Source organism: Harmonia axyridis, chromosome X (assembly GCF_914767665.1).
Source record: "Harmonia axyridis chromosome X, icHarAxyr1.1, whole genome shotgun sequence".
Classification (NCBI taxonomy): Eukaryota; Metazoa; Arthropoda; class Insecta; order Coleoptera; family Coccinellidae; genus Harmonia; species Harmonia axyridis.
Genome location: NC_059508.1, coordinates 27,568,002 through 27,590,055, shown reverse-complemented (window position 1 = coordinate 27,590,055; position 22,054 = coordinate 27,568,002). Strand labels below are relative to the sequence as shown.

Genomic DNA, 22,054 nt, shown 5'->3' with positions numbered 1-22,054 from the left:
CCTGGTGTTTTTGAAAGGGTTCGGCAGTCAATGAGGAGAAGATTGGATGCTTGTATGCTGGCTAGAGGTGGTCATTTTCAACAGTTTTTGTAGGTTGAGTTGAATTTTCATGTAATTTTTCATAATAAAATGTTATTATCTGAAATTTTGTTTCCCCTATATCTTCGAAACAAATAGGTTTTTCAAAAATCATCAAAGGACAAAATATTCTTAGAATAGTCCAAGGAACAACCCCCTGAATTTTTGCCGCATGTTTAGGAAACACCCTGTATTTCAGCTCCAACTTTCGGTTTTCAAGGGCGGTGTAGAAAAGCTCTAACATAATGCGTTCGAGCGAATATAAAATCGACGAATAATGCGGGAGTTTCCGAATGAAGCCACCAATTGTTCACTTGTACACTCGCGAACTTACCATCTTTCGCTATACCTCGAACTCACACTAACAGGTAGGAAAGCTACACCTATCAATAACGCTCCCATGGTTTGAAAAATGCTAGGGTTCGTGTTGTAGTAAGGAAAATGTATCGACGAAAAGCTACAAAAATTCTACTTGCTGAAGAATCCGACAATCCGACAAGTTCGACAATCTAGGAATAAAAGTCGTAACTTAACAACATGAACACCTAATTGAAAATGCGTAAAGTGAATGATATCTTACCTACAAAAGGAAATTTTTTTACGGTTAATTGGGATCCGGGAATTGAAAGCACGCGGGATGATTTTATATCATCCCGATATGAAAAATTCAACGAGGTAGAGAATGATGAAAATGTTTCACGATTAATGAATTATGTAGAACCACACTCGAATCGTTTCGCCAACGATGTGATCTTCAGAAACGTTAGGCTACTAACTATATATAGCAAAACATGTCCCTGGGGAGGGGGGCTCAAACTACCTCCACTACCTACCACATTATAGGTTAATCGTAACACCTACCAATCACAGTATATCGTTATAATCTACTTATAACTAAACTACAATTTGTCACTAAGAACCGTAAACTTCAGCGGATTGTTAATTTTCCCTTTGAACATACGTTCCATTGTGGCCAAAAACACTCTTCATTAGAATACTTGAACAGTTTTAACGATCTATCACACCAATAATCAAGTTTTGATAATACTGACGACAGTTGAGTCATTAATTAAATTATCGCCGATTTCAACGGATAATGTTCGACTGTGAATTTGAATCCACGCCACCAGAACTTCGAGTAGCTATCCGAAAAGCGTACGAAGCTATAAACTGGTGTGCGAGTGAAAATGAAATAAGTCCAGTGCATTATGCTAAATAGCGAGCATAGATACTTGAAAAGGCAGAATGTTGGATACAAAGCGAATAAGTCAAGTGTTCCTTCCGGAGCAATAAAAATTTCTGAACGATGCTCCTGTAGAATGTCTCCCTAGTGACGTAACTTCTGAATTCCTTCAGTGCATATTAAAACAGGTTGCTTTGATTATTGCCATCTCCTGAGTTGGCGCAGGTGCGATGAACTTCTGAAATTGAGAATGAATGTGATATGGAAACGTTAGAAAATCGGATCATAATAACTTATTCTCGCGCAAATCTTTCAATTACATAAGCAGAGTGGATCAAAATAGCGAAACAATACTGTGACACGCGCAACAAAAACTGCGACTGTAAAAAGGGTTATTCTTACAAATGAGGGGTTTGGCAAAGTTACACGACAGCCTTTAGAGCAGGGGGGTGAAACCGCTAGTGCTAACACTGGCAACGGATGTGACGTCACAGTCACTCAGCATTACACGGTATACGTATCACGATGTAAAAATTTTATTCTCATAACAAGCCAATCAGCGTTCGAGGTTTCCAATAAATAGGTATTTGATTGAACAGCCAACAATTAATTGTGTTTGTAATGCATGTATGGTAGCAATGAACAGATCAAGTAGTTTTTATTGTCGCTTATTACAAGTTCTGTTTTAGGTTTCAGGTAATCCATGAGAAACTAAATTTAGAACATAATTAGACTGGGTTTTTCCTCATATCCTATTTCAATGTACTAATATATCTGAAAGCCCTCTTACTTGCGATTATAATATTCCTTCAAAATCAACTGGATTTAAGTTAAATTCTGTTCCTCGGCCTTTACTGAAATATCAAATTAATTATCATCATCCCTATGATTCCAGAACTTCCCCAAATGTTTCTTGTATGGAAAATATTAATGATTTTAACATGCCATGTGAAAGTAAAACTTTCGATGATTTTTGAAGTTTGATGAATAATTAATATTTAGTTTTTTATGTTTCAGAAGGAAGAAAATCGTTATTTTGCATAGAAATATTTCTGATTTACATCTGAAAAAACACGTTTGTATAATGATTTCAAAACTTAATTGCAATGAAAAATGAATGATGACTATTTTGAGCAGTTCAATAGTTAATTTATGTTGTATATCTGGGACAAAATTTGATTTTCTCCTCACAAACAGAGTGGGCAAATTTCGATGTTTTTGCACTACAACTTCTAAACCTGAGGTGATAGACAAAATCTGATATCCCATATTCTTGGTCTCTTGTTTTGAGAAACTAACAAGGTTAGAATTCATTTTTGGCCACCTTTTGTTTTCGAGTTATAAGCGAAAATTGGAAAAATGGCGATATCGAAAAACTTTTACATCTCCGCTTATACTGATGCTAGAGCTCCGAAATTTAAACATTATACAGACACTTTTTTACGTAGAATCCAGTGGCGTGCTCGTGTTTTCGAAAAGGTTTTTAATTACGAAGCTATGACCCAAAGTTATGTTTTTTCAAAGGGAACACTAAATTTCTATGCCATGTTTTGAAAGCTTAATTTTTCCTGATTTCAAAAATTTATAACATTGAATGATTTGTATTAAAATAAACAACAGAAAATGGTCAAAAACCTTTTTTTACCTAAGAGTCTCAATATTTCTATGGTTTCAACTGTTGATGAGCTCATAAAAATTGAGCTTTCTATAACAAGAGCAGTGTCCTTCCGGCAATCTGATTATTTCTATGCTTCTTACTCATTTCTACAAAATTCGAATCAATTCGGCAATTGTTCATAAAACAAATCATAAGGATAAGGACAGTCCCTCTCAGAGAAATACCAACCGTAGACACGTGTTTCGGGCTTTCGGCCCTCATCAGTACGGTGAACAAGTGTTAGGATGTGCAACACTTGAAAGAAACAACAAACAAACAGTTGTTCTGTTGTTGTGTTGTTGACTGTGTTTGTTTGTTGTTTCTTTCAAGTGTTGCACATCCTGTGAATTTGAATCCACGCCACCAGAACTTCGAGTAGCTATCCGAAAAGCGTACGAAGCTTTTATAAACTGGTGTGCGAGTGAAGATGAAAGGAGGGGGGCTCAAACTACCTCCACTACCTACCACATTATAGGTTAATCGTAACACCTACCAATCACAGTATATCGTTATAATCTACTTATAACTAAACTACAATTTGTCACTAAGAACCGTAAACTTCAGCGGATTGTTAATTTTCCCTTTGAACATACGTTCCATTGTGGCCAAAAACACTCTTCATTAGAATACTTGAACAGTTTTAACGATCTATCACACCAATAATCAAGTTTTGATAATACTGACGACAGTTGAGTCATTAATTAAATTATCGCCGATTTCAACGGATAATGTTCGACTGTGAATTTGAATCCACGCCACCAGAACTTCGAGTAGCTATCCGAAAAGCGTACGAAGCTATAAACTGGTGTGCGAGTGAAAATGAAATAAGTCCAGTGCATTATGCTAAATAGCGAGCATAGATACTTGAAAAGGCAGAATGTTGGATACAAAGCGAATAAGTCAAGTGTTCCTTCCGGAGCAATAAAAATTTCTGAACGATGCTCCTGTAGAATGTCTCCCTAGTGACGTAACTTCTGAATTCCTTCAGTGCATATTAAAACAGGTTGCTTTGATTATTGCCATCTCCTGAGTTGGCGCAGGTGCGATGAACTTCTGAAATTGAGAATGAATGTGATATGGAAACGTTAGAAAATCGGATCATAATAACTTATTCTCGCGCAAATCTTTCAATTACATAAGCAGAGTGGATCAAAATAGCGAAACAATACTGTGACACGCGCAACAAAAACTGCGACTGTAAAAAGGGTTATTCTTACAAATGAGGGATTTGGCAAAGTTACACGACAGCCTTTAGAGCAGGGGGGTGAAACCGCTAGTGCTAACACTGGCAACGGATGTGACGTCACAGTCACTCAGCATTACACGGTATACGTATCACGATGTAAAAATTTTATTCTCATAACAAGCCAATCAGCGTTCGAGGTTTCCAATAAATAGGTATTTGATTGAACAGCCAACAATTAATTGTGTTTGTAATGCATGTATGGTAGCAATGAACAGATCAAGTAGTTTTTATTGTCGCTTATTACAAGTTCTGTTTTAGGTTTCAGGTAATCCATGAGAAACTAAATTTAGAACATAATTAGACTGGGTTTTTCCTCATATCCTATTTCAATGTACTAATATATCTGAAAGCCCTCTTACTTGCGATTATAATATTCCTTCAAAATCAACTGGATTTAAGTTAAATTCTGTTCCTCGGCCTTTACTGAAATATCAAATTAATTATCATCATCCCTATGATTCCAGAACTTCCCCAAATGATTCTTGTATGGAAAATATTAATGATTTTAACATGCCATGTGAAAGTAAAACTTTCGATGATTTTTGAAGTTTGATGAATAATTAATATTTAGTTTTTTATGTTTCAGAAGGAAGAAAATCGTTATTTTGCATAGAAATATTTCTGATTTACATCTGAAAAAACACGTTTGTATAATGATTTCAAAACTTAATTGCAATGAAAAATGAATGATGACTATTTTGAGCAGTTCAATAGTTAATTTATGTTGTATATCTGGGACAAAATTTGATTTTCTCCTCACAAACAGAGTGGGCAAATTTCGATGTTTTTGCACTACAACTTCTAAACCTGAGGTGATAGACAAAATCTGATATCCCATATTCTCGGTCTCTTGTTTTGAGAAACTAACAAGGTTAGAATTCATTTTTGGCCACCTTTTGTTTTCGAGTTATAAGCGAAAATTGGAAAAATGGCGATATCGAAAGCTTTTACATCTCCGCTTATACTGATGCTAGAGCTCCGAAATTTAAACATTATACAGACACTTTTTTACGTAGAATCCAGTGGCGTGCTCGTGTTTTCGAAAAGGTTTTTAATTACGAAGCTATGACCCAAAGTTATGTTTTTTCAAAGGGAACACTAAATTTCTATGCCATGTTTTGAAAGCTTAATTTTTCCTGATTTCAAAAATTTATAACATTGAATGATTTGTATTAAAATAAACAACAGAAAATGGTCAAAAACCTTTTTTTACCTAAGAGTCTCAATATTTCTATGGTTTCAACTGTTGATGAGCTCATAAAAATTGAGCTTTCTATAACAAGAGCAGTGTCCTTCCGGCAATCTGATTATTTCTATGCTTCTTACTCATTTCTACAAAATTCGAATCAATTCGGCAATTGTTCATAAAACAAATCATAAGGATAAGGACAGTCCCTCTCAGAGAAATACCAACCGTAGACACGTGTTTCGGGCTTTCGGCCCTCATCAGTACGGTGAACAAGTGTTAGGATGTGCAACACTTGAAAGAAACAACAAACAAACAGTTGTTCTGTTGTTGACTCTGTTTGTTTGTTGTTTCTTTCAAGTGTTGCACATCCTAACACTTGTTCACCGTACTGATGAGGGCCGAAAGCCCGAAACACGTGTCTACGGTTGGTATTTCTCTGAGAGGGACTGTCCTTATCCTTATGATTTGTTTTATGAACAATTGCCCTCGTTATCCTTCCGACATATATATATATATATATATATATATATATATATTTACCAACCATGCAGCGTCCTGGAAAACGATGTCTACAAACTGTACTGGGACACAACTATGGTCACGGACAGGGCAATATCGCATAACCGGCCGGACATAGTTCTGTTTAATAAGACCGAAAAATTGGTGCAGATAATAGACATAACGGTACCCGCCGATGATAATATCGCCCGAGCGTACACTGAGAAACTCACCAAATATCATGACCTCGCGTTTGAGCTGAAAGAAATGTACGGTCTGAGGAAAACATCAATTCTCCCACTCATAATATCGGTAAATGGCCTGGTGGAGACACACATGATTGAAAACACGAAACGTCTACAATTAGATACTTACCTGATTAGCCAAGCACAGAAAGAGGTCATCCTAGGTACCACGCGGACAGTCAGAAGATTTCTTACTAGCTCCTGAGTACAACCTTGGTCGCTGTGGTGACCCGGTTGTCTTGGATCCATCCCGCTTGTCGGTGAATAAAAAAAAAAAAAAAAAAAAAAAATATATATATATATATTTTGATCATGTTATTTACCTGCTTTTTAATAGTCAATAGTATTTTCTTTATTTGGAAGTGTCAGGTTTTTAATGAAGTTGTTTAGTTCATATAAAAAAATATATAATTATACGTTTCGGAGACATTCTCCTTCTTCAGTAAAAATGACTCATCTGATAGTTTACAATATGAAATATTAATTAAAATTGAGCCTTCAATTTCTCGTCATTTAACCTGAAATGACGAGAATAGTATGTTATGGAAAGAAAATAAATTTGTATTGTCTTCTAGATGTTCATCAACACGTTTATGGGCTGGAGGTGCATCATATCAAATATTCAATATGAAAGTTAATTTTTATGAATTTCAGATATCAAATGAATTGATAACTGTTAGAATATTAAGCTAGAGCACACATGTACCTAAGTTGATACTTTGAGGTCCTAAAATAGATTTGTAGAGAAAATAATTATACATCTTCAGAAGTAAATGAAGATAACAATAAAGGTCATCATCAAAAGTTTGTTATATGTACAATTTGGCGATATGAAGAAGAGAAAACGGATTCAAAATTGAAAAAATTTATGGCGCTTGAAATATGACGATTGAATTAATTTGAATGAAGAATAATCAGAAACGTTATCGGAGCATATTTGTTTGCACACTGCAGAGACAGTCACTGTACTTCTATGGGTTGATGTAATAACTGTGACGATACTGTACAAAAATATGATCAGTGGAGCAATTGATAATTAAATATGTCATATAGATATTGCTTCATGTTATGGAATTTCATTATTAATGAATCGTCTGATATCCACTAACAATGTACTTTTCAATGAGTGCTTCGAATGATGAGTCATCTTGGGGGATCGTTATATCCTTATAACGATTCCTTCAGATTCGAACAGAATTCTAGTTTGCTAGTTTTATAAATCTAGAATCGACCACAAATCTGATGAAATTAATATTTAATCGATAAATAGGTACATACAGATTACATGACTTACCTATTCACCTTCAATAGCGTCATCGAATGATTCATACAGTTTTATTAAAATAGCCTATGTATTATTTTCCGAACACTGCGTAGAATGAAGAATTATTATATTCACATAACGACGCACCTAAAACTCACTTATCAGCTCAACGCACATAATTGAAATGAACCGTTTTCTGCTGCAAAATATTTGGTGAATGGTTACATCTGGTCTAATACTCTAGTGGGTTTTACGATTGTTGTTATTCACTTCTTTGAAAATGCCGCTCGCCTTTTCTGGGAAGAAATGTTTTCAAAAATAACCTTTTTTTATGACCTTTTCCTCTGGATATTAGGGGTAAATATACCTCCTGTAGGTATATCTTTCCTAACGAACTTCCGTGCTTTTCGTGTTTGATAAAAAAAAAATTTCGAATGTATTAGGTATTCCTAATTCATGGTTATGTAACAGCTGATTGGATGAATTATATATTTCAGAAAAATTATTCCTTCAAATCCCTACCTACCGACCTAATATTTATTTCACAAAAATTTGCTCAAAATTATCATCATAATTATAAGCTTGCGAAATGAAAAAAAAGGAATTTTTATGTTGCAGATTTGTCTGTTTTTCTCGAACGATAACAAGAAATAGTTCATAACGCGAAATAATACATATAATATGTAAATGAACTGATATGATAGACCGAAAAAAAATCGAAAACATTTTTTGACGACAACGTTTACTCATACCTGTAATGTGAGAAAGAAAGGTTCGATAACGAAGTTCGAAGCAAACATCACTCAAAATAATAGCAATTTTTTGATTACCGATTCGATCATCAACCCTTATACAGGGTGTTCCTAAATTGGAGGTACCGCAATCGCTTTGTTTTCAAGATACAGGGTGTTCCTTGTAGTTCTACATATAGAATATATCTCGTATATGGTGTAGTATTTGCGCGATATCGTAAAACTCAATTCAATGCTTACATTTATAGGTTTCCTTCAAATAGTGAATTTAGCAAAATGTGGTGTCACGCGTTAAGATTGTTTTCATTTTGAAATATGATAAGTCATTTATATTCCTCTGAAGGGACGCCGACGAAAGCGGGTAGATAAAGGAAAATAATAAATTTCGGACATAGACGTGCTCGCAGTGCAATAAAAGTAATCATCTTGAAAGCGATAATAAACTGAAATTCTATATTTTGTAAATCTTGGGGGGGGGGAAGTAATTACCCCGAGTATCCTCTCATTTCTACGCCCTTGGCCCTCTGGTTATTACTCGAACAAAAGGATTTGTAGGTCCTGTCTTTCAGAAGGCAAATTCGTTATTAATGAGCAGATATTTTGAATAGATAAAGTTGGTAGCTTCTCAGAATCGAAGATACCCATATAAAAGTGAAATCAACCTTTCCTATGTATATAATAAAACATGTCTGAAATCCTTTGAATGCAATAATAAACGCTACCTATACAATAGCTAAATAACCATCTTTTTCTTTGAAAGTTGACATTAACAATATTACAAATAGTTCCCATAGAATTTCCGAGAAAAGGTCCTTTTTCACATAATCGAAAATCAGGGGTAGGAATATTAATAATGACTCAGATGTTCATTTTAGGTATAAGGACTGGAATTTTATTCCCTACGCCTCTACTTTAATTTCTCCGATTTCCTACTAATGTCTAATTGTGAGACTTTTCTCCCTAATATTAATACTGTTTGACAATCGGTTTTTAATTTATACCAACTTTGATACGAATCGTTTCAGAGAACGGTGTACGGAAGTATCATTATTATTTCTCTATTGAGTAGGGGAGAACGGGGGAATTTCGCGCACCTAACGGAAAAGGTTTCAAAAAAGTTTCCTATGTAAATGCAAACTTTCACAATTTAACTTCGAAATTTTGCATTTATTCGACGAATCGCTTTGAGAATATATTAAAAATCTGAAATAATAATGTCATTGCGCGAAATTCCCCATGTGCTGGGATAATACCGCGCATGGGATGGGGTAATTCTGCGCAAGTATATATTGAATGAAGCGGGTACTGTTCCAGCATTATTATGCTCCCAAATTCAATAATTTAAAAGTCATTCGAGATTTTATCAATCAATGTTATCTATTTATTTATACGTAGGGTTAATTCCATCTAATGTGTTTTTAGGGTGCGTTTCAAATAAATATTCTATAGCATAGCATAATTCAATATAATTCACCTCTGGTGAGCTATTTTGATCTGCTCTAGCAGGTGGCAAAGTTTGTGTAATCATTACACAATCTCTGTGCCAGTAAGGGTTTGGCTCTAATACACACTTCTTAGAGAAGTGCCATCTTCGGTCGTTTGTGTTTCCTAGGAGCTTTTTCATCGTAGTCGCAAGCCTTCCTTATAAAAGGGTTTGCATGATTTTCCATTTCAATGAAGGTCTTCACGCTCAGATCTTTTAGATGGTCGCCCAGGAATGGTATTTTCAGGTCTTCATGTACCTATCCGTACCTTGCTGACAAACCAAGCTGCATTTACGGCTGGTCTTAGGATCGTATTCTGCACGACTTGAAGTCTCTGCAGGTGCGTCTTTGCGGCGTATCCCCAAGCCGAACATGCGTAACACATGACCGGCCGGATGGTGGACTTATAAAGAAGAAGCTTGTTGGAAAGAAACATTTTTGTGCTTTTGCAAAGTAGCGGTTGCAACGCTGCCGCTGTTGTCTTTCCCCTTCGTCACAGCTGATGTGACGTGTTGGTTCCAAGTGAGCTTTGTGTCAAGTATCACTCCCAGATACTTGGCCTCGTTTTTCCATTACAATCCTCCTACCGAACATTACGACGAGTCCGATGGGATCTATTTTCTTTCGGCTAAAAAAACTGCTTCGATCTTCTCAGGGTTTCTTGTAGGTACTTCGTTGCCATTTTGGGACACCAAGAACTGGCAAGAAAGGCGGTATCGTCAGCGTAAAGTGCCATGGAGTTTTTCACCGTTTTTGGCATTTCGGATACATATATTGTGAAAAATATTGGAGACAGCAGAGATCCTTGCGGAACTCCGGCTGAAAGAGACCTCTCTGAAGACAATACTCCGTCAAATCTGGCTCTAAACTTGCGAGAATGCAGGTAAGAAGCTAAAAGTTGGACCATGGAGAGTGGGAAACCTGCCGTAAGCAGTTTGTATAGCAGTCCTTTGGGCCGTACTTTAACTATTAATCACTTAACTTTATAATTCACTTAATTAATAATAGGGTATCTAATCCTAGTTTATTATAATAATTTCTTAACCTCATAAAAACATAATTAAAAATATTAATAAATTAAAATTTCACCTTAAAACTTAAAATTTCTTTTTTAATTTTTAATTCTATTAATTAAAGCTAATAAATATATATTATATTTTTTGTATAACCGCTGCTGCTGGCACAAAAATTGCAAATACTAAATCTTATCACTAATTCTAAATTTTTTTAATAATTAAAAATATACACTACTAATTTATTAAATTTAAAACAATATTCATATAAATCTTGAATGAATATATATATCTAATACCATAATCAAATATCTAATTAACTAAAACCCAAAAAAGACTACATTTAGTTAAAATTTATTTCAAACAAAAAAAAATTAACTTTATTTAGAAATAATAATAATTAAATTAAATTTAAAAAATTAAATTATTAAAACTAATAATTTTAAAAACTTTATGTTAACAAATCTTTGTAACTTCCTCCCGTCAAAAACGTCCCCTTAGATAATAACCAAACCTTAAACTTTTTAACTCTAAATTAAAAAATTTTCCCCCAAGGATTTACAAGTTATACCCTTAAATTTAGTGCTACCCTACTCACTAAATCCAATACTAAACAATTTAAATTGTAACAATTCTTATTGCCGACTGTTATAGCTTTATTCAAATTTAATTTTAATAAAATAAATTTTGTAATAAACTGAAGCCTACCAAATATCAAAAATATTTTAAATTATCGGATTTAAAAAATTCTTAATAAATACAATAATTTTTAAAAAATAAATTATGATTATAAAAACTTTATGTTAACAAATCTTTGTAACTTCCTCCCGTCAAAAACGTCCCCTTAGATAATAACCAAACCTTAAACTTTTTAACTCTAAATTAAAAAATTTTCCCCCAAGGATTTACAAGTTATACCCTTAAATTTAGTGCTACCCTACTCACTAAATCCAATACTAAACAATTTAAATTGTAACAATTCTTATTGCCGACTGTTATAGCTTTATTCAAATTTAATTTTAATAAAATAAATTTTGTAATAAACTGAAGCCTACCAAATATCAAAAATATTTTAAATTATCGGATTTAAAAAATTCTTAATAAATACAATAATTTTTAAAAAATAAATTATAATTATAAAAACTTTATGTTAACAAATCTTTGTAACTTCCTCCCGTCAAAAACGTCCCCTTAGATAATAACCAAACCTTAAACTTTTTAACTCTAAATTAAAAAATTTTCCCCCAAGGATTTACAAGTTATACCCTTAAATTTAGTGCTACCCTACTCACTAAATCCAATACTAAACAATTTAAATTGTAACAATTCTTATTGCCGACTGTTATAGCTTTATTCAAATTTAATTTTAATAAAATAAATTTTGTAATAAACTGAAGCCTACCAAATATCAAAAATATTTTAAATTATCGGATTTAAAAAATTCTTGATAAATACAATAATTTTAAAAAAATAAATTATAATTTTATTATAAAATAAAATAATCAAAAATTAAATTTTTTAAAATTCAAAATAAATTTAATTTTAAATTTATTAATTTAGTTCCCCCCGAAACTAAACATTTTCTATTTTTATTAAAATATTTAAATTAACCTATTCTAAAAATTTTCAAAATTATATAAAAATCAAATTTATGAAAAATGAAAAAAAAAATTCCTCCCCTAATCATCAAAATTTTCAAAAATCCATAAATTTTGATAAATTTTTAACAATTTTTCACAAAATTTTTAAACGAAATAACTTTATTACACTAACAAATAATTTTTTCAAAAAAAATTATTAGATAATTTCCATATCACAATTTTTAAAAATTATTTAAATTTAAATTTCTAACAAAAAAATATAGATTTTTTTTTTATGAGCGATTTCCTTTTAAGCATTTATATAAAATTTTCAAAAATTACTCGAATTTTATGAAAATCCTAAATTTTTATACATAATTTTTTTAACTATGTAATAATTAAACTTAAAATAATTATAATTTAAATCAAAATATTGACATAATAACTTTACTTTACTAACAAATCATTTTTTTACCCTTTAAGATCACTTTTTATCCAATAAATTAAAAATTATTCGAGACAACCAAAAAATAGACAAATTTAACCAAATATTTAAAAATTACATTTTTTTGTTAGATATTTTAATTTAAATTTTTTATGAAATCTTTATTAATTTTATTTTTCTAAATCTATTTTTCACGTAATTTTTAATAGATTTAGTTAAAATAAGAATAACTTCATTTTCATGATAAATACCATAATACTTTAGAAATAATATTTCTTAATGATAATTTAATTCATTAATACTTAGGTTTTTTTTTTTTTTTTTCATTAATTTTGAATTTTTCATTAAAAATTAACTTTATTAATAACTAATAATTTTTAATATATTATTAATAATTATAGATTAATTATAATTTAATTCTTATATAAATAAAATGTTAATATTTTAATGTTAAATTAATTATTAATAATTTATACTCTTTATATATATATTATAAATATTATTAATATATAAAATATTTATTAATATAGAAATTCTCGAAATTCACCGTCGTTTTTATATACTGATTTACTTTATATATTCTTTCTCTTTTTTTCGGGAGTACTATTATATATCCCTTAAGATACCAATATTAAATCGGTTTTTATATATTTAAAAATGTTTATTTTAACTATTTAATTAAAATTAGCACCTAGAATATTACTAATGGTACTATCCAATGTAAGATATATTTCGCCCTTATATATAAATGATTATATATTAATAAGTAATTATTAATTATTAAATATTATAGATATATATAAATAAATTCTTTAATTAAAAAGGCATAGGGTCCAAGAGAAAAACCCTATTAAAAGACAAAATTTAAATTAATACTGCTAATAAAGTATCGATTTTAGGCCATTTTTTTGCGCCCAAATTTTGACCCAAAAAATGCAAAAAATTGCAAAATTTTGCATTTTTTTCGTTTTTTTTTGAAATTTTTCAAAAAATTTGATCTTTAAAATTGACATTATTGTCTAAAAAACAATTATAACACTTGGATATAAAAACCGATGTATGAGGAAATTCCTATTAGGGCGCCTGAAGAAAGGGTCATTTTGATGAGATGAAACATGTGCAACCCACCCCTAGTTCCATCCCCGAAATTTTTGAAAAAAATGCCAAATTTCGTGAAATTTGATGAAATTTGGAAAAAATCTTCGGATTACAAAATTTTACAGGGATCGATTATTTTTTATGTGAAAAAAGGATTTATCATAAAATCTCTTTTTCCAAACTATTTTGTTAGAAAAATCAACTTTTAGAAAAAATTCTTCTTCTAGTCTAACAGAAAATTTATTTTATAGAAAATTTAAACCTTTTCTGTGAAAATAAAATTGAAGGAATAATTTTTAATTACAAAATTTTTTGATTTTTAAATATAAATCCATTTATTCAAATTTTTGTAAATTGAATTCTATTGATCCCCCCCCATAGAATTCTTATACAAATTTATTAATAAGGTGATATTTAAAAATTTTAAAAATTTAAAAGTCAGTTTCTTAGTTATTCAAAATCAAAAACTAATAATTTTAAAAACTTAAACGTTGATTGTTGGACTTAGCCTCAGGATTGGTTTAGAATATTGAAATTGATCCTGAAGTAGGACGACCAAAATCAACTCAAATTTATCGGGTTTGGTGCTGATTGTTGGACTTAGCCTCAGGGTTAGTTTAGAATGTTGAAATTGATCCTGAAGTAGGACGACTAAAATCAACTCAAATTTATCGGGTTTGGTGTTGATTGTTGGGCTTAGCCTCAGGATTGGTTTAGAATATTGAAATTGATCCTGAAGTAGGACGACCAAAATCAACTCAAATTTATCGGGTTTGGTGCTGATTGTTGGACTTAGCCTCAGGATTGGTTTAGAATATTGGAATTGATCCTGAAGTAGGACGACCAAAATCAACTCAAATTTATCGGGTTTGGTGTTGATTGTTGGACTTAGCCTCAGGATTGGTTTAGAATGTTGAAATTGATCCTGAAGTAGGGCACCAAAATCAACTCAAATTTATCGGATTTGGTGTTGATTGTTGGACTTAGCCTCAGGATTGGTTTAGAATATTGGAATTGATCCTGAAGTAGGACGACCAAAATCAACTCAAATTTATCGGGTTTGGTGTTGATTGTTGGACTTAGCCTCAGGATTGGTTTAGAATGTTGAAATTGATCCTGAAGTAGGGCACCAAAATCAACTCAAATTTATCGGATTTGGTGTTGATTGTTGGGCTTAGTCTCAGGATTGGTTTAGAATGTTGAAATTGATCCTGAAGTAGGACGACTAAAATCAACTCAAATTTATCGGGTTTGGTGTTGATTGTTGGACTTAGCCTCAGGATTGGTTTAGAATGTTGAAATTGATCCTGAAGTAGGGCACCAAAATCAACTCAAATTTATCGGATTTGGTATTGATTGTTGGGCTTAGCCTCAGGATTGGTTTAGAATGTTGAAATTGATCCTGAAGTAGGGCACCAAAATCAACTCAAATTTATCGGATTTGGTGCTGATTGTTGGACTTAGCCTCAGGATTGGTTTAGAATGTTGAAATTGATCCTGAAGTAGGACGACCAAAATCAACTCAAATTTATCGGGTTTGGTGCTGATTGTTGGACTTAGCCTCAGGATTGGTTTAGAATGTTGAAATTGATCCTGAAGTAGGGCACCAAAATCAACTCAAATTTATCGGATTTGGTGTTGATTGTTGGACTTAGCCTCAGGATTGGTTTAGAATGTTGAAATTGATCCTGAAGTAGGGCACCAAAATCAACTCAAATTTATCGGATTTGGTGCTGATTGTTGGACTTAGCCTCAGGATTGGTTTAGAATGTTGAAATTGATCCTGAAGTAGGGCACCAAAATCAACTCAAATTTATCGGATTTGGTGCTGATTGTTGGATTAGCCTCAGGATTAGTTTAGAATGTTGAAATTGATCCTGAAGTAGGACGACCAAAATCAACTCAAATTTATCGGATTTGGTATTGATTGTTGGGCTTAGCCTCAGGATTGGTTTAGAATATTGAAATTGATCCTGAAGTAGGACGACCAAAATCAACTCAAATTTATCGGATTTGGTGTTGATTGTTGGACTTAGCCTCAGGATTGGTTTAGAATGTTGAAATTGATCCTGAAGTAGGGCACCAAAATCAACTCAAATTTATCGGATTTGGTATTGATTGTTGGGCTTAGTCTCAGGATTGGTTTAGAATGTTGAAATTGATCCTGAAGTAGGACGACTAAAATCAACTCAAATTTATCGGATTTGGTGTTGATTGTTGGACTTAGCCTCAGGATTGGTTTAGAATGTTGAAATTGATCCTGAAGTAGGACGACCAAAATCAACTCAAATTTATCGAATATATTTATATAAATAATCCTATTTTATAGGATTTTTTACTTTGTGAATTAATTTTTGTACACTTAAATTAATGAAAATTTAATAGTTTTTATTTAAGGTTAAAATATTAAATTTTAAATTTAACTTAATAAGTTAAATTTTTAATTGTTAATTTTTTTTTGTAATTATATTCAATAAAATTAAATTATTTCTTAGAGTTTCAAAAACTCTTGTACATCTTATACTAGAATATAAAGATAAGCTAAAGAAGCTGATGGGTTCATACCCCATTTATAAAGGTATACCCCTTTTCTTTATAATTAAAACTATAAAATTAATATTTTTAATTTTAATAATAAGAGGAACTCTTATTTCTATTTCTGCTTATTCATGAATTAATATCTGGATTGGTTTAGAATTAAACCTCTTAGCTTTTATTCCTATTATAAATTTAGATAATTTTAAGTATTCTTCTGAATCCTCCTTGAAATATTTTTTAGTTCAAGTTTCTGCATCAATTCTAGTTTTATTTTCTTTTTTAAATTCATTTATTTTAATCAATTCTATCGAGCAATTAATACCTACTTCTATATTTTTGTTTAACAGAGCTATCCTTATAAAAATAGGAGCAGCCCCTTTTCACTTTTGATACCCAGAAGTCCTAGAAGGACTAAGATGAGCTAATGCATTATTATTAATAACTTGACAAAAAATTGCCCCAATAATTTTAATTATATATAATTTTAAATTAAACCTATTCTTTATTTTGATTATTTTGATATGTATAACCTTAGGGAGTGTAAAAACATGGAACCAAACCAGATTAAAAAAAATTCTTGCCTTATCTTCCATTAACCATATTGGTTGAATATTAAGAATAATAATATTAAATCAATCCTTATGAATATTATACTTTTTAATTTATACTTTTATTTCTTTAAATATAATCTTAATTTTTAATAAATATAAAATCTTTAACATTAAAGATCTTATAAATAATATGAATTACAATAAAACTTTAAAATTCTATTTTTTTTTAAATTTCTTTTCTCTAGGAGGAATCCCCCCCTTTTTAGGATTTTTTCCTAAGTGACTAATTCTAAAAACTTTAATTGAAAATCACTTTTATTTTCTATCTTTTATAATAATTTTTATTACTTTAATTTGTATATATATTTATATACGCTTAATACTTCAATCTTTAATAATAAAATTAAATGAAAATAAAAAATTTAATTATATTAACTCTTACTATGTAATTTTTTTAAATTGAGTGAATATTTACGGATTAATCATTTTTACTGTAATTTTTAGAATTTATTAAGGATTTAAGTTAAATAAACTAGTAACCTTCAAAGTTAAAAATAGAATTATTCTAAGCCTTAGAATAATATTCACCTATAAATTTGCAATTTATAATCATAATTGAATATAAGGCTTAATAAAGGAGAAAACTCATAATTAAATTTACAATTTAACGCTTTAATTCAGCCACTTTATCGAATAAATGATTATTTTCTACTAATCATAAAGATATTGGAACATTATACTTTTTATTTGGAATATGGGCAGGAATAGTAGGAACATCGTTAAGTATTTTAATTCGGTTAGAATTAGGAACTAGAGGAAGATTAATTGGAAACGACCAAATTTATAATATAATTGTTACAGCTCATGCTTTCATTATAATTTTCTTTATAGTAATACCTATTATAATTGGGGGTTTTGGAAATTGATTAGTTCCTTTAATAATTGGAGCTCCTGATATAGCATTTCCACGATTAAATAACATAAGATTTTGACTTTTACCCCCTGCTTTAACTCTTTTAATTTTAAGAACAATCGTAGAAATAGGGGCAGGAACAGGATGAACTGTTTACCCTCCTCTTTCTTCTAATTTAACACATAACGGGCCTTCAGTAGATTTAGTGATTTTTAGTTTACATTTAGCAGGAATTTCCTCAATTTTAGGTGCAGTAAATTTCATTTCAACTATTATAAATATACGTCCATTTGGTATAATACTTGATAAAACTCCTTTATTTGTATGATCTGTTCTTATTACAGCAATTCTTTTATTACTATCACTACCAGTTCTTGCAGGAGCAATTACTATACTATTAACTGACCGAAACTTAAATTCTTCTTTTTTTGATCCAACCGGTGGGGGAGACCCAATTTTATACCAACATTTATTTTGATTTTTTGGCCATCCTGAAGTTTATATTTTAATTCTCCCAGGATTTGGTATAATTTCCCATATTATTACACAAGAAAGAGGGAAAAAAATTGCCTTTGGTTCTTTAGGAATAATTTATGCTATATTAGCTATTGGACTTCTAGGATTTGTAGTATGAGCTCATCACATATTTACAGTGGGAATAGATGTTGATACTCGAGCTTATTTTACTTCAGCTACTATAATTATTGCAGTACCCACTGGAATTAAAATTTTTTCTTGATTAGCAACTTTACATGGAATACAATTTTACTATACACCTTCAATTTTATGAACCCTGGGATTTTTATTTTTATTTACAATTGGTGGATTAACAGGAGTAATTTTAGCTAACTCTTCCATAGATATTATTTTACATGATACCTATTATGTTGTAGCTCATTTCCATTACGTTTTATCTATAGGAGCTGTATTTGCCATTATAGCAGGATTTATCCATTGATTCCCTTTAATTACAGGATTCAATCTTAACAATAAATTATTACAAATCCAATTTTTAATTATATTTATTGGGGTAAACTTAACATTTTTTCCTCAACACTTCTTAGGACTAAGAGGAATACCTCGACGATACTCTGATTATCCTGATGCTTATTACAAATGAAATAAAATTTCTTCTATTGGATCTATAATTTCCTCTCTTAGAATAATCTTTATAATCTTAATTATTTGAGAAAGATTTTATTCAATACGTTTAAGAAAGTTTAATTCTAATGTACCCTCTTTAATTGAATGACTCCAACTTTCTCCCCCTAATGAACATTCTTATTCAGAAGTACCAATCTTAGCTCAAAAATTCTAATATGGCAGATTAGTGCATTGGATTTAAACCCCAATTATAAAGATTTACCTTTTTTTAGAAATAGCGACTTGAAAATCATATATATTTTTAGACAGAGCTTCATATTTACTGGAACAATTAAGATTTTTTCATGATCACGCCCTTTTGATCTTAATAATAATCACTTGTATTGTAACATATACCATAATGAGACTAACATTAAATAATTATAACCATCGTTTTATATTAGAAGGACACAATATTGAAACAATTTGAACTATCATACCAGCATTAACTTTAATTTTTATTGCTTTTCCTTCTTTAAAATTAATTTACTTAATTGATGAAATCCGTAACCCTTTAGTTACTATTAAAACTATTGGTCATCAATGATATTGAACCTATGAATATACAGATTTTAAAAATCTTGAATTTGATTCATATTTAATTAATAATAATCAACTTTTTAATTTTCGATTACTAGAAGTTGATAATCGAACTATTTTACCATATCTTTCTCATATTCGAATTCTAACTTCATCTTCTGACGTAATTCATTCTTGAACAGTTCCTTCAACAGGAGTAAAAGTCGATGCCTCCCCAGGGCGATTAAATCAACTTAGATTTAATTTAAATCGAACTGGAATTTTTTTTGGTCAATGTTCAGAAATTTGTGGAGCAAACCATAGATTTATACCTATTTCTATTGAAAGAATTTCTCCCCAAAATTTCATTAAATGGGTAGAAAATTTTTCATTAGATGACTGAAAGATAAGTATTGGTCTCTTAAACCACTTTATAGTAATTAACGACTACTTCTAATGAAAAATTTAGTTAACCTATAACATTAGTTTGTCAAACTAAAATCATTCTCAGAATAATTTTTAATTCCTCAAACTATACCTATGGATTGGTTTTCCTTATATATTTTTATAACACTTTTATTTATTATTTTAAACATTAAAATATTTTATTCTCATAAAAAATCTCCTTTAAAAAATTTTAAATTATTAAATAAAAAACTTTCTTGAAAATGATAATAAATCTTTTTTCTTCTTTTGATCCTTCATCTTATTTTATATTACCTTTAAATTGACTAAGAATAATTATTAGTTTTTTATTTATTCCTTCTATATTCTGACTAATTCCTAATCGATTTAACTTTTTAATTCAAAATATATTAATTACTCTACATAAAGAATTCAAAATCATTACAAAAAAAAATAATACTTTAATATTTATTGTATTATTTTACTTCATTATAATTAATAACTTAATAGGGTTATTTCCTTACATTTTTACAGCCTCAAGTCATATAATTTTTACTCTATCCCTAGCTTTACCTTTATGGTTAAGATTTATATTAAATAGTTGAATTAGTCACACTTATCACTCATTTGCCCATCTAATGCCTCAAGGAACTCCTTCTATTTTAATACCTTTTATAGTATGTATTGAAACAATTAGAAATATTATTCGTCCTGGAACTCTCGCTATTCGTTTATCAGCTAATATAATTGCAGGACACCTTTTATTAACTCTTTTAGGAAACACTGGTCCTATAGTAAATTTGCTTATTTTATTAATTATTATAATTCAATTTATACTAATTTTATTAGAATCAGCAGTAGCTTTAATTCAATCTTATGTTTTTGCTATCCTTAGAACTCTTTATTCTAGAGAAAATAATTATGATAAAAAATCACCCATTTCATTTAGTAGATTATAGTCCTTGACCAATTTTAGGAGCTTTTAGAGCTATAACTGCAATAATAGGAATAATTAAATGATTCCATCTTTTTAACTCTAATTTATTTATTTTAAGAAATATAATTCTTTTACTAATTATATTTCAATGATGACGAGATGTAATTCGAGAAAGAACCTTTCAAGGAAACCACACTCTTTTAGTATCTTTTGGTTTACGATGAGGAATAATTTTATTTATTACCTCAGAGATTTTTTTCTTTGTTAGTTTTTTTTGAAGATTTTATCATATAAGATTATCTCCTTCTATCGAACTAGGAATAGCTTGACCTCCAAAAGGAATTAATACCTTTAATCCTAATGAAATCCCATTATTAAACACTATTATTCTATTAAGATCAGGCCTAAGAGTAACTTGAGCCCACCATAGATTAATAGAAAATAATTTTAATCAAACATTTCAAAGATTAATTATTACTGTTTTTCTAGGAATATATTTTTCTTTACTACAAGGAATTGAATATTTAGAAGCCCCATTTTCTATAGCCGATTCAGTTTATGGAAGAACATTCTTTATAGCTACAGGATTCCATGGTTTACATGTTATTATTGGTTCTATTTTTCTTTTAGTTTGTTTAACTCGATTAAACTTTAATCATTTTAGAAACAATCACCATTTTGGATTTGAAGCAGCAGCATGATATTGACATTTTGTAGACGTAGTATGACTATTCCTATATATATCTATTTATTGATGAGGTAGATATCTATATAGTATAAATATTACATTTGATTTCCAATCAAAAAATCTTTCAAAAGTATAGATAATATTCTTAATTTCATCTTTAATTTTAATAATTCTTAGAATTATAATAATTTTAATAATTACTGCAAATTATATCTCAATAAAAACATTTAAAGATCGAGAAAAAAGTTCTCCCTTTGAATGCGGATTTGACCCTAAAAATTCTGCACGCCTACTATTCTCAATTCACTTTTTTTTAATCGCTTTAATTTTTTTAATTTTTGATGTAGAAATTACCCTTATTATCCCTTTTATTTATAGAATAAAATATTCTAATATTATAATTATTAGCATTATATTTTTTATATTCATAGCAATCTTAATTTTAGGTTTATACCATGAATGAAAACAAGGAGCCTTAAACTGATCTTTATAGGATAATAGTTAAATTAACATTTAATTTGCATTTAAAAAATACTGTTTTTCAGTTTATCTTAAATAAGAAGCAAAATATTGCTTTTAGTTTCGACCTAAAAATTTGAATTTAAATTCCTTATTTAATTGAAACCAA

At 30.0% G+C, this 22,054-nt stretch overlaps 1 pseudogene; it reads left to right on the top strand.

Moving 5' to 3' along the window:
* The first annotated feature begins 17,491 nt into the window (after positions 1-17,491).
* On the top strand, positions 17,492-21,504 carry LOC123685715 (annotated as a pseudogene).
* The last annotated feature ends 550 nt before the right edge of the window (positions 21,505-22,054 follow it).